Genomic DNA, 13,506 nt, shown 5'->3' on the forward strand with positions numbered 1-13,506 from the left:
GAAATCAGTACATACAAAATCAGCACAAAACAAACTTGAAACTAATACTGAAGTAGCCAACAAAATCAAAATCAGCACAACAACTTTGAAGTGCTAATTTTAGTACTTTTTAAAACTATCATTTTTGAAAAAAAAATACATATAATAATATTATACTCATATTAAAGATAAAAAAAATTTTAATTTATGGTGTATTTTTAAATAATAAAGTATATTTATTTTATTTTTAAAAAATATTGGTGAAACTAGTTGGAAAAAGTAAACATAACTAAATTGTAGTTTTAATCCTTATATTTAATATAATTAGTTAACTTACTAAACTATCCTTAAAACTACTAATTGATATAAATAATATTAAGGACTTATATGTAATCAGTAACATCCATTAATTACAAATTTACATGGCTTCTTACAGTTTTTATATTAGTATAGTTTGTACCGGCATAACTCCGTATTTACATGCTATTAATTAGCAAATTATACCTCATGCGTTGGGGGTTTATAAAAAAAAAGTTGGAGAAAATTACGAAAATAGCCAAGACCAGGGTTGAATTACGAAAAATAGCCACCTCATGCGTCCTTGGAGTGGCGCATCACGGATTCAAATGCGTGGGATGCGTCTGGAAGTCTTGGGATGCGTCTTTGGAGCGAAACCCAATAGAAAATGGACATGTGGCGGCAGACTCATGCGTCCTTGGAGTGGCGCATCACGGATTCAAATGCGTGGGATGCGTCTGGAAGTCTCGGGATGCGTCTTTGGAGCGAAACCCAATAGAAAATGGACACGTGGCGGCAGACTCTTCCAAGGGGTCAGGCCTGACGCCTTGGATCTCACACTCGGAGGAGTCTGCCTGACTCATTGGAGGAGTCTGTCTGACCCCTTGGAGGAGTCTGTCTGTAACGCCCCAAAATCCCTTTATCGACCCAAGTGGGTGTTTAAATAATTTAACATGATGTTGGATAACTAGGAACAAATAACCTAGTTAAATGCAATGTTAACTTTTAAGAGTAAGGAAGAAAATTATGGGAGAAGAGATAAGATGGCAAACTAGAGGGACTAAATTGTAACACGGGAAAACCCATGTTTTATAAAACATGAATTTAACACACAACACACACATCGTGTGTGTGTGTGTGTGTGTGTCTGGAATGTTCAGAAGAACACAAGGGGAGCCAAACCCTAGTTATGAAAGATCTTCAAATTGAACGGTGAATCAAAGCTCAAACCTATAAATGAACATGAATTAATGATCACCTACACAAGGGGATCATGAGGTATGTCTTGAAACTTAGATTGATGATCTTGTATGAAGTGGGTTATGTTTAATCCGCGAATTAGTATGAAATTGATCATGTATAGGTGTTGGAATCACCATACAGAACATGAATTATGCATGATTTTGCTTAATTTGATGTTTTAAGGTGAAACCCAATTGTTATGGTGAAGATTGTGACATGGATATATCATCCATGTCCAATTCTTGTTCAATATTGATGTATCATGTTATGTATGATGGATTCTTGTTAGATGAACTGAAAGAAATTGGTGTTTGATATGATGTCTATGTGTGAATGATACTTATTGATTAGTAAGAAGATTTTATGAACTAAGTAAGAGCTTAGAAGATTATGCGTGAATTAGTTGTACATTGTGCTTAGATAGCAGTGTGCACACCAGGTGTATGATGAAATGTCTAAGTGAAGTTAGGATGCGAAATTGTATGAAACGACTTGATATATATATATATATATATGAATGATATATGATAATGATGCTGAGATTATGTTAAATTACTAGTTTGAATGTGGTTGTAATCACATTTGCGTCGTGAATATGAAATGTATATAACGTCATTTCTATAGCCTATTATGATGTCACGGATGTATGAGGTTAAGTGAAAGTTCATATGATAAACTGTTGACTTCTGAAAGTCAACTGCGCATAAGAAGCATGGTTGGACTTGTTGTCACAATTGTAAGATTATAGAAAGTTATATGGTACGTGTTATATCAATGTGTGTTATATGCGATGACGTGATGAATTATATGAGTTGAAGAGATATGATTGTGGGAATATGCCGTATGTTTGTTAGAATTGACTAGTGAAGGTCAAATGTGGAATATGAATTTGATATGATCATTAATACATATATATATATATATATATATATATATATATATATATATATATATATATATATATATATATATATATATAATCATGTATACTAACATGAATGTGAATGCAATGACATGAAATTATAGGGATCATGTCAAGATGGATGGAAGCATGGAAGGCTAAAGGGTCAAAAGGAAGCAAGGAAACAGATACGAATACAAACGTTTAAGGTAAGTGATTTATGGAATCACTTCTTCTTTAATAAATGAAGTTTGGTTTGTTGAATATAGGGAACCATGTAAAAAGATTATGGGTAAGAGTAAGTACCAAAGTAAGAAGTGTTATGGTTAATTGAAGATAGTTGTTTATGTCAAAACTACACAGTAGAAACGAACGGGTCAAAATGTAGAAAGAAGTATGGCGTGATGTAGTAGCTGGTTTGATCACGAGATTAAGATTTAGAAGGATATGGAGCTTGATTATGATTAAATGAAAGTACATGGAAGTTCGATTTGTACAAGGTTTGAATTCTTTGTTGATGCTTGCCATAGCATACGGCTGGCATACCGACAGGGTGAAATAAACGTATGGGCTGTGACAATTCGTCTAGGTTATGCCTGATAACCTAGATGACCAGATAACTCGTCTGGGTTATGCCTGATAACCTAGATGACCAGGTAACTCCTCTGGGTTATGCCTGATAACCTAGATGACCAGGTAACTCCTTTGGGTTATGCCTGATAACCTAGATGACCATGTAACTCGTCTGGGTTATGCCTGATAACCTAGATGACCAGGTAACTCGTCTGGGTTATGCCTGATAACCTAGATGACCATGTAACTAGTCTGGGTTATGCCTGATGACCTAGATGACCATGTAACCAGTCTGGGTTATGCCTGATAACCTAGATGACCAGGTAACTTGTCTGGGTTATACCTTGACGTGATGTCGTGGTCACAATCAAATTTAATCCCAATAACAACTATATAGATAGTGGCAAGTGGGTATCGAACACAGGGAGTTTGTGGAATATGTGTTATTTGAAAGTTTGTCTAATTTAACTAAATTAATCTAATTGCAAAAGAAATAAAATTCAAGAGTTTATGTGAGTGAATTGGTTTTAGACTAAATTAAACTAAATAAATTGCAAGAGAAGAGTTTGGTTGTAAGCAAATTAGAGACAAATGACCATCCTAGATTTCCGGTTTGTTTCGACATTCATATTATCATTCCACTAGAAAGAACTACATAGACATAGCTCATGTGTGATTACTTGCAGTGATGAAAGGGAACTAAGTACTCAGATTCCTAGAACGTGAGGTTGTTACCCGATGATCAATCAACCCTTACCCAATCCTAATTATACCCATGATATCTCGATTGCCAACGGCACCAAGAACGTATGGTTTCAAACTAGATTAACATAAGAATTAACAAGCTACTAACAAACAATCACACACCATAACAAACCAACCATAAAGATAAGGATTGCTATTCTAGAAATTAGGAAATCAAATACAAAATGTCTCAAGCAAACCTTCAATCTAGGACGATCATAAAGTGTTTAGCCACACATGGCTTGAAGCAACATCATAATAAAAGTAATATTGTTCATCAAGATCAAAGACAATTAACTTATGATTCCAATGTGTTCTCCACACCAAAAAGTCTCCAAGAAGTCCCCAAATTCGTTCACCAACCAAGCATAACCGATTGGCAATGATAAGTCCTCATAAATCCCCTCAAAGTGGCCATTAAATGAGGAAGTTACACTTTTGGATCAGTCGGAGCCGTAAGCTACGCCTCCCAGCCGTAGCTTACGGCGAGCAGCCAAGTCATACGGTCCTTGTCTTCTGTCTTACGGCAGGCAATGCTGAAAACTTGTTTTTAGCATAACTTTTTCGTTTCAACTCCGTTTTCTTCACCGTTTTCGCCTACGTTCTCGTAATTTCATCCTCTATCATGCTATCCTCTTAATTCTTCAATTCCAAAAATTGATTTTTTATTGATGCTCCAAATTCTTTCCCTTTTATGCTCCATTTGCACCTACACGTCCAAACAACTAATAGTTACCAAGTTCAAACAATTAAACGTGTAAAGCATGGGATTTTAATCTTTTTAAGGCACTTAAGGGTTGTCCTATGGACCACCCGTCACATCCCCACACTTACTCGTTGCTTGTCCCAAGCAACCTATTCAAAAACCATTTCAAAACCACAAGCGATCAACATGCAAACCAAGCTAAAATGTATCGTCCTTTTACTAACCTTCAATCGTACCACAAGACACCCCCTCACAAAATTCTCTCGGTGACAAGAAAAATTAGCATGTTGTGCTAATCCACTCAATGCGTATATGTGTGTGTGCGTGACAATAAGCTTGTATGAAAATCAAGTTTCCTCCCAACAAATATTTAGCATGCTTCTGAATCAAAGAAACTTACGGGTTGAAACGGGGCTAGGTGCAAAGGTAGGAAAATGGTGGAATACATATGAAAAAGCTAATTGATTTGACCCGATTTTTATTTCTACTACTAAAAAAAAAAGTAAACATCAACTGTATACACAACTTCATCAACATTTTCAACTACTATCGCAACTAATAACTTCTTTTTGTATTTTTCTCATATTTTTCTTTGTTTTTTTTTCTTTCCCTTTTTTCTTTCTTTTTTTTTTCATAACACATCAACTCAACAATATATACAAGAACATCAACAATCACAAACTAAATTTCTAAACCGAGTCATCTCAATAGGGTATAATTTATATAAGAAGTAAGCTTTGGGTTTCAATCGAATGGTTTAAGGCTCAAAGTGGCTTTCTAAGGACCAAACCCCCACCCCTCACAATACCAAGCTCATATATGTAACGTATGAGGTCCAACCCACCAATTCCCGCACTCTCACACATCTAGACGAGGCATCCTAAAAGTCCCTTATCATCTTCAAAAGCATGCCAACTCTAGGATTTAACAAGCATTCACACACAAGTTCTATTTACACACTACACACACCGCCACTCAAGCAAAGAATTAACTCTCATATGTGGTTCAATTCTCACCAAGAAAAAGCTAAGAACGGGTGTCGGTGTGTTAAATGGTACAATATCAAGTTTTCAAATTTTTACACTTTTCGCTTGGATTTGCAAAAATTTTTGAATTTCTCAAAAATTTCCCCTATCCCCACACTTGGGATACATTGTCCCAATGTATGGTTTTGAGGGAAAGATCGCTTTCAACAAAAACACCCACATTTGCTTTGCATCTTGAACCCCAATTTTTTTTTTATTTTTTATTTTTTATTTTTTTTATTTTATTTCTAAGAACACCACCAACTTTCACAACCCAACAAACACATCAACATCAAAACACCACCCTACCTCCCAACCATAAACTAAAGCAAACAACTAACTATCAATATTTCAAAGCTAAAGAACACAACAAGACTAAGGAAAGAGTACATTGACCTGGTGAAGTTTGATACAACAAATGTTGTAGAAAATCCGACTTCCTATCACTACCTTCACACCAATCTCCGCACATCTTCCCCACACTTGAGTGTTGCCATGGCCCTGAATCATAGAAAGATAAAAATAGCAAGATCAATATAAAACCCCGGGTTGCCTCCCGAGCAGCGCTAAGTTTCGAGTCTTCAGCCAGACCATGCCACCCTCATTTAAGGTGGCTCAAAGAATCGGTTCCTGCCATCTCCATCACTTCCTTGTGCCATTGAGCAAAATGCATTCATCTTGTTTTGACTCGGTGGGTAATCAAATACGCTCTTGCTTGAACCCATATGCTTTTCTTCACGATCCGGTGGGTGATTTCTTCGCATTCTTTGGAACATCTTTTCACTAAACCCGCTATCATCCGCCTTAACAAACTCGTAACTAATCATCTTCGTCTGAACATTAAATGACAACTTACGGTTCTTTTCGGTCATATTAATGATTCCTTCTCTACAATCAATTTGAGCATTTGCCATATAGAGAAACGGTCGACCCAAAATCACCTTTTGTTGTGACGCCATCGTGGTAGTAGCATAATCTAAAACCAGAAAATCCACTGGGTATTCGAATTCTCCCAACCGAATCATAACATTCTTAATTATTCCTCGTGGACGCCTCCAACTCTCATCCGCCAAGCTCACCATGGTGTCTACATCTTCAAGCGGACCGAAATCGTACATGTCATATAAATCGCCTGGTAGCACACTCATGCTTGCCCCATAGTCCAACAATGCGTGAGGGATTTTTAATTTTCCCACACGGATAGGCACAATTGGTGCTCCATGCTCTCTGTCCATTTCAACTTCGGCATCCTTTTTCAAACCTGCGTTTATTTGACACGAAGAGGTTAGACATTTTTCATTAAATTCGGTACTAGGAACGGTGCTTACCACATTGATATTAACGCCTTTTATGTTCTTGGGATTTGTCACCGTATCACTTGGTAGCTGGCCTTTTGCTTTCTTCAAAATCGCCACTTCACTCGCAAGTTGACCCATTTGAGTAGTCAAAGTTTGAATAGCTTTATCACGGGCCTCGTCCTTTTGCATCCGAACCTCATCACGTTGATTCATTCGTTGCATTTCAACTTGCATCGCTTTCAACATCTCCATCACTTCGTTTCCACCCGAAGAGCTTTGACCCGTTTGATATTGCCTTTGAAATCCTTGGTTTCCTTGGAAATTCGGGTTAGCTTGATTTGACGGGTTCCCATACCGAAAGTTTGGGTGGTTTCTCAACCCGGGGTGGTAAGTGTTAGAATTCATATTATAGTTTCTACCACCCCCTCCTTGACCTTGCACAGCATGAACCTCTTCATATTGCCCATCACCTCCTTGGCAATTTTCAGCCGCATGACCTATTTCATTGCAAATAGCACAAACATCATAAATTTGATTAGTAGTTTGAACATTACCATCGTCAACTGCATGAACTTGCGATCTCGTGACAGCCGGTCGTGCTCTCCTTGATGCTTGGGCTTTCCTCTTTGAGGTAATGGCCATTTGTTCCAAGAACTCCCAATCCTCATCTTCATAATTTGTGCCAAAAGTCCCATTTGTGATGGACATTAGATCACGTGCATCCTCGGCACACAACCCTTCGTGGAAGGCATTCATCAACTCCCAAAGTTCAATCCCATGATGAGGACAATTTTTGATCATCATATTAAAGCGCTCGAAGGCTTCATGGAACATTTCGCCTTGTTGTTGTTGGAAACTCCTCAACCCCTTCCTAGCATCATTGGTCTTTTGGGCGGTATAAAACTCGTCTAGGAAAATTTGTTGCATTTCCGCCCAAGTATAAATAGATGCTGAAGGCAAAGTGTAGAACCACTTCTTTGCCTTGTCCTCCAAAGAAAATTGAAATAATACCAACTTGATATCATCGGCCGAAAAACCTTGACTCCCAAGAGTATTGCAAATTGAGTCATATGCCTCCAAATGGAAATAAGGCTCCTCCGTTGCTAGCCCCTTGTATTTCGGCAAACTTTGTAAAGAATTGGTTCTTGCTTCAAAAGTTCTCCCTTGGTTGTTATGAGGAATGACTACCGGTGAAGGATTGTGAGTAATCACCGGTCTAAAATGTGCTTCAATTCCCCTTGCGTTTTCCCTAAGATGCCTCCTTGGCACACCAAATCGACCTCGTGGACGAACTTGACCCATTGGTCTTTGCATGGGCCCTTGTGGTACCATGGGTTGTTGAATTGGCCTTTGGAATGGCGGTTGCACATGTTGTGGTCGAACTTGTTGCAAAGGAACCGGACGTTGCAGTTGCGGCCCTTGTGGCCTTGGCCTAATATGTTGTGGTCTGAGTTGTTGTTGTTGTTGTGGAATCCCACCAACACTTGACATTCTTTGTGTTTGACCAGGTATATAAGTCAACTCCCCTTGATCTCCACTACCCACATAAGCATAACCCTCTTCCTCATAACCCTCGAAATCTTCATATCCTTTTTCATATCCATCTCCTTCTATACCCCCCGATGATGGCCCAAATGGAATAGATGAGTATTGAAAACCGGACTGGTTTGGTACTCCAAATGATGAAGTAGCATGCACAACAGTTGAGCCTTGTGGTAGTGTATAGGTGGATGATGATTGACCTGAAACTGGGAAGAAATGGGTGAGAGGTGGAATTGTAGAAGCAGGGCTAAAGGTAAGAGTAGGTTCAGTTTGAGTATTGGTAGGTAATGTGGTATTGGGTGGTGGAATATCAAATGGTGAAGTAAATTCGGTAGTAGAACTGGGCATGGTGGTATTTGGTGAAGGTTGAGTGGATGTTGGTATAAATGGTGGAGCAGGTTCACCCGTAGTGGGTGGTGGTGGTGGTGGATCTCTATCCATGTATCGAAGTGGTGTAATGGGTGTAATTGGCGTTGTTGGTGAACCACTGATGGTATTTTCCCTTAACAAAATTCGATTAGCTCGCAAAGTTCGCTCAATTTCTGGATCAAACACTAGTGGTGAAAGCTTGTGAGAGCTTCTAGTACGCATGCACCTGTAAATACCTGCACACTAAACACACCTCGCATAAACCAGAAAAAAATAACAAACTCAAAGCAAGAACAAAAATAACACACGTTGCGCACTACTCCCTGGCAACGGCGCCAAAATTTGACGTGATGTCGTGGTCACAATCAAATTTAATCCCAATAACAACTATATAGATAGTGGCAAGTGGGTATCGAACACAGGGAGTTTGTGGAATATGTGTTATTTGAAAGTTTGTCTAATTTAACTAAATTAATCTAATTGCAAAAGAAATAAAATTCAAGAGTTTATGTGAGTGAATTGGTTTTAGACTAAATTAAACTAAATAAATTGCAAGAGAAGAGTTTGGTTGTAAGCAAATTAGAGACAAATGACCATCCTAGATTTCCGGTTTGTTTCGACATTCATATTATCATTCCACTAGAAAGAACTACATAGACATAGCTCATGTGTGATTACTTGCAGTGATGAAAGGGAACTAAGTACTCAGATTCCTAGAACGTGAGGTTGTTACCCGATGATCAATCAACCCTTACCCAATCCTAATTATACCCATGATATCTCGATTGCCAACGGCACCAAGAACGTATGGTTTCAAACTAGATTAACATAAGAATTAACAAGCTACTAACAAACAATCACACACCATAACAAACCAACCATAAAGATAAGGATTGCTATTCTAGAAATTAGGAAATCAAATACAAAATGTCTCAAGCAAACCTTCAATCTAGGACGATCATAAAGTGTTTAGCCACACATGGCTTGAAGCAACATCATAATAAAAGTAATATTGTTCATCAAGATCAAAGACAATTAACTTATGATTCCAATGTGTTCTCCACACCAAAAAGTCTCCAAGAAGTCCCCAAATTCGTTCACCAACCAAGCATAACCGATTGGCAATGATAAGTCCTCATAAATCCCCTCAAAGTGGCCATTAAATGAGGAAGTTACACTTTTGGATCAGTCGGAGCCGTAAGCTACGCCTCCCAGCCGTAGCTTACGGCGAGCAGCCAAGTCATACGGTCCTTGTCTTCTGTCTTACGGCAGGCAATGCTGAAAACTTGTTTTTAGCATAACTTTTTCGTTTCAACTCCGTTTTCTTCACCGTTTTCGCCTACGTTCTCGTAATTTCATCCTCTATCATGCTATCCTCTTAATTCTTCAATTCCAAAAATTGATTTTTTATTGATGCTCCAAATTCTTTCCCTTTTATGCTCCATTTGCACCTACACGTCCAAACAACTAATAGTTACCAAGTTCAAACAATTAAACGTGTAAAGCATGGGATTTTAATCTTTTTAAGGCACTTAAGGGTTGTCCTATGGACCACCCGTCATACCTCAGAGATTAACTGATAAGGTATTGATGTTGAACCAGATATAGAAGTTAGAAGAGATTTGACATTTATACCCGTTAGAAAGTAGATTGAAGAAATATTAAAGAAAGGATTATCATTACACAAATTCATTGAAGAGTGTTTATGAGGTGTGATGAGCGTGTACAAAAGTATGTGTGGGAATGAATTAAGTCTAGAGGCATGTATAAGTATGGGTATGGATTTACCTACATGTTAGTAATGGAATCCATAGTTAAGCACGATTAGAAATAAGTATGCATGTAGCTTGATTCGTATGAGACTTATTTATATGGATGTTTGTGACTAGGATGTGTTAGTATACTCATGTGGGAATGTAAGTGGTATGTAAGAGCTTGTATGGATGTATGTATGTTTGTAGGTATGTATGTGTGTATAAATATACGTATGAATGTACGTATGCACGGAGTAGGATTTATTGTTTATGAAAGAATGGGCTTGTATATATGTATACATGGCTTCAATACATTTGAGTATTCATGTTACTAATCGTGTGCCTTGAGAATGAAATGAAAATGCAGGTATACTATTGTGTCCTTATGAAGATTTGATGATTGGATGCAAGATTGTACTCGGAAAGATAAACATAAAAGAATAGCATGAATAGAAGAATGCGGAATGGTCATTTAATTGCGTATGTCTAGATTAAGGATGATGTCAACAAATATTAATGACGCGCATGTATGTGGTGATTGCAGGTTGCACGGAATTAACATCATTGTGGTTGAAGATCGAGTCGAAGAGCAAGGATTGTACGGGAAGAACGGTCTCATAGCTTGTATTTATGGTATCACATTTAACGCGTTAATCAAGAATGAATGTTGTAAATCCTTTCAAGAAGTGTCCGACAGATTATAAATGAACTTCCGAGTATGTCATATAGACAATATAAGAAAGAATTTTTGAGTCGGTATTTCCGCTGCGTCTCTTATGGCCAAAACGTTTTAGGGTGTTACACTGTCTGACCCCTTGGAGGAGTCTGCCGCCACGTGTCCATTTTCTATTGGGTTTCGCTCCAAAGACCCATCCCATTGTTTCCAGACGCATCCCGCGCATTTGAATCCGTGATGCGCCACTCCAATGACGCATGAGGTGGCTATTTTCGTAAGTCAACCCTGGCCTTTGGTTATTTTCGTAATTTTCTCAAAAAGTTATATTCTACTTCTAACTCCAAAACTTTTTATCTTTTGCAATTTTAACCTCACAAAATTTGTTTTTTAATTTTAACCTAAAACTTTTCATTATTTACAATTTAACTTCACAATTTTTTAACTTTTAACTTTGATCTCCTATTGTCTTCATAGTTTGCAAATTTCGGTTTATGTTTTGTTCTAAATATTGCAAGTTAACACGGCGCAATGTGTGTGTGTGGTTTAAAGTTTCGCTTTACGTTTCATTCAAAATTTTGCGAGTTAACACGACGCAACGTGCGTTTGTGGTTCAACGTTTTTACGTTTCGAATAAAAGCAACGTATGTTTTGAAAAATTATACTAATTTTTTGACAACCCTTTTATGGGCGGTGGAAAACGAGTGTTGGGTGTTGATCGATGGTGAATGGTGATGGTTGCAGAACAATGTCGTATTGGACAGACGTGGCCAATAAGTTGAAGACAAAGGGATTGACACAAAGAAATGAAAGAATCAATAGAGGAAAACACATAACGTGAGGTCACATTACTACAGAACGAGAAGATGTGTGGCTAGAATGTGACTCTTGTGATGACACCCGGTCGACATGCACAACCCATCACCGCTCAGTTACACCAATTAAATGCATTACTATAATACCATATCATCTCTAACATAATAAAAGATATTTTTTTATAAATTTATACAAGGATATTTTAAAATAATAAAATTTTCTTTAACTTTAAAACATGATTTTTTTATTGACTCTTAAACACCTTAATCCATAAAAGTGTAATATTATATAGGGTAGGGATATGGTAAAAAGTGTCTAAAATGTAAGAAGGGTAAGAAGTGTTTTAAACCATTGGATATTTGATCTAATGGTTGAGATCAATAGGGTATAAAAATGTAAATTGTGTTTTAATTAGAGGGACCTTATGTAAAATTGAAGGGCAAGAGAGTCTTTTTCAATGTTTGAAATATGGTAACCATATCATACACGACCAAAACCTCCTACATTCATTCCTTTTTCCTTAAATATAGGAATTAATGATTCACCTTAATTGTAGGAGGTCTTTGGTTACATATTCGTCATACATTATCATAAAGAGAATTGTAATCAGATTCATGGCGTGGTGTTTTAAAACAACTGGATAAAATTGACTATGATTCAAGTCATGGTGTTTTATCTGGAGACATTGTTCATGGCGTGGTGTTTTAAACATCTATGATTCAAGTCATGGTGTTTTATCTGGAGACATTGTTCATGGCGTGGTGTTTTATCAAAACAAAACATTCCCAGATTTTAAAACACCATGACTATGATTCAAGTCATGGTGTTTTATCTGGAGACATTGTTCATGTCGTGGTGTTTTAAACATCTATGATTCAAGTCATAGATAAAACACCACGCCATGAACAATGTCTCCAGATAAAACACCATGACTTGAATCATAGTCAACGTCTCCCGTTTTTTAAAACACCACGCCATGAACAATGTATGATTCAAGTCATAGATAAAACACCACGCCATGAACAATGTCTCCAGATAAAACACCATGACTTGAATCATAGTCAATGTCTCCAGTTTTTTAAAACACCACGCCATGAACAATGTATGATTAAAAGATGTTGCGATTAAAAGATGATGAAGAATATAAAACAATCAGATGTATAATGTTTCCTAAAATTTCTCCTAATTCAAAATTCGATTCAAACCTTAAAAGCTCAGCGGCAGTTTTTTTTTTGGCAGTTATTCTTGGAAATCAATTAAATGATAAAAATGTCAAATTACTAATATACCCTTTTGAATTAATTAGGATAAAGGACACTTGTCATTCCCAAATTATTTCTCACACTTCTCACAAAAGTCTCACTTTTTACAGGATCCTCTACCATATTATATATACTTAAATAGTAATAATCTAAATATAGCCGAAAACCATTTACGATACAAAAACATTATATTTCGAATGTTACTCCGTTTATAGAAAAAAAAAGAAATTAATATATTATGCATTTAGATTTTAAGAACAATTATAAAATAAAAGTTGTTAGAGAAAATTCAAATTAAATGATAAAAAATAATTTATTATATAAATATATACTATCAATAAGAAGAAGAAAAATCGAAGCTGGTTTGGAAGGGTTTGGAGAAGATGATTTTTAGGGTAATGATCATTTTGCTTCTGAGAAAAAAGACAAAATAACATGATTTTATTAGTCATACCAGATGATTTCATTTTTGGAGCAAAATAACAATAAAAATGAAACTATAAGGACCAAGATTTAAAATGTTTGAATTTTAGAATAAAGTGAAAATAACAATAAAAGTGAAACTACGAGGACCAAGATTTAAAATGTTTGAATTTTAGAATAA

The 13,506-nt window shown here is 36.7% G+C and overlaps 1 long non-coding RNA gene and 1 other non-coding gene across 2 annotated transcripts; both read left to right on the forward strand.

Annotated features, from left to right (window-relative positions):
* Positions 1-1,213: 1,213 nt before the first annotated feature.
* LOC110928392 lies at positions 1,214-10,860 on the forward strand. Its single transcript, XR_002586338.2, has 3 exons — positions 1,214-1,275; positions 2,266-2,349; positions 10,519-10,860. It is a non-coding gene; the product is annotated as an uncharacterized LOC110928392 (long non-coding RNA).
* LOC118490952 lies at positions 7,259-7,364 on the forward strand. The gene has a single exon (XR_004890177.1). It is a non-coding gene; the product is annotated as a small nucleolar RNA R71 (small nucleolar RNA).
* Positions 10,861-13,506: the final 2,646 nt, after the last annotated feature.

The sequence above is a fragment of the Helianthus annuus genome, chromosome 3, assembly GCF_002127325.2.
Source record: "Helianthus annuus cultivar XRQ/B chromosome 3, HanXRQr2.0-SUNRISE, whole genome shotgun sequence".
In the NCBI taxonomy this organism is placed as follows: domain Eukaryota; kingdom Viridiplantae; phylum Streptophyta; class Magnoliopsida; order Asterales; family Asteraceae; genus Helianthus; species Helianthus annuus.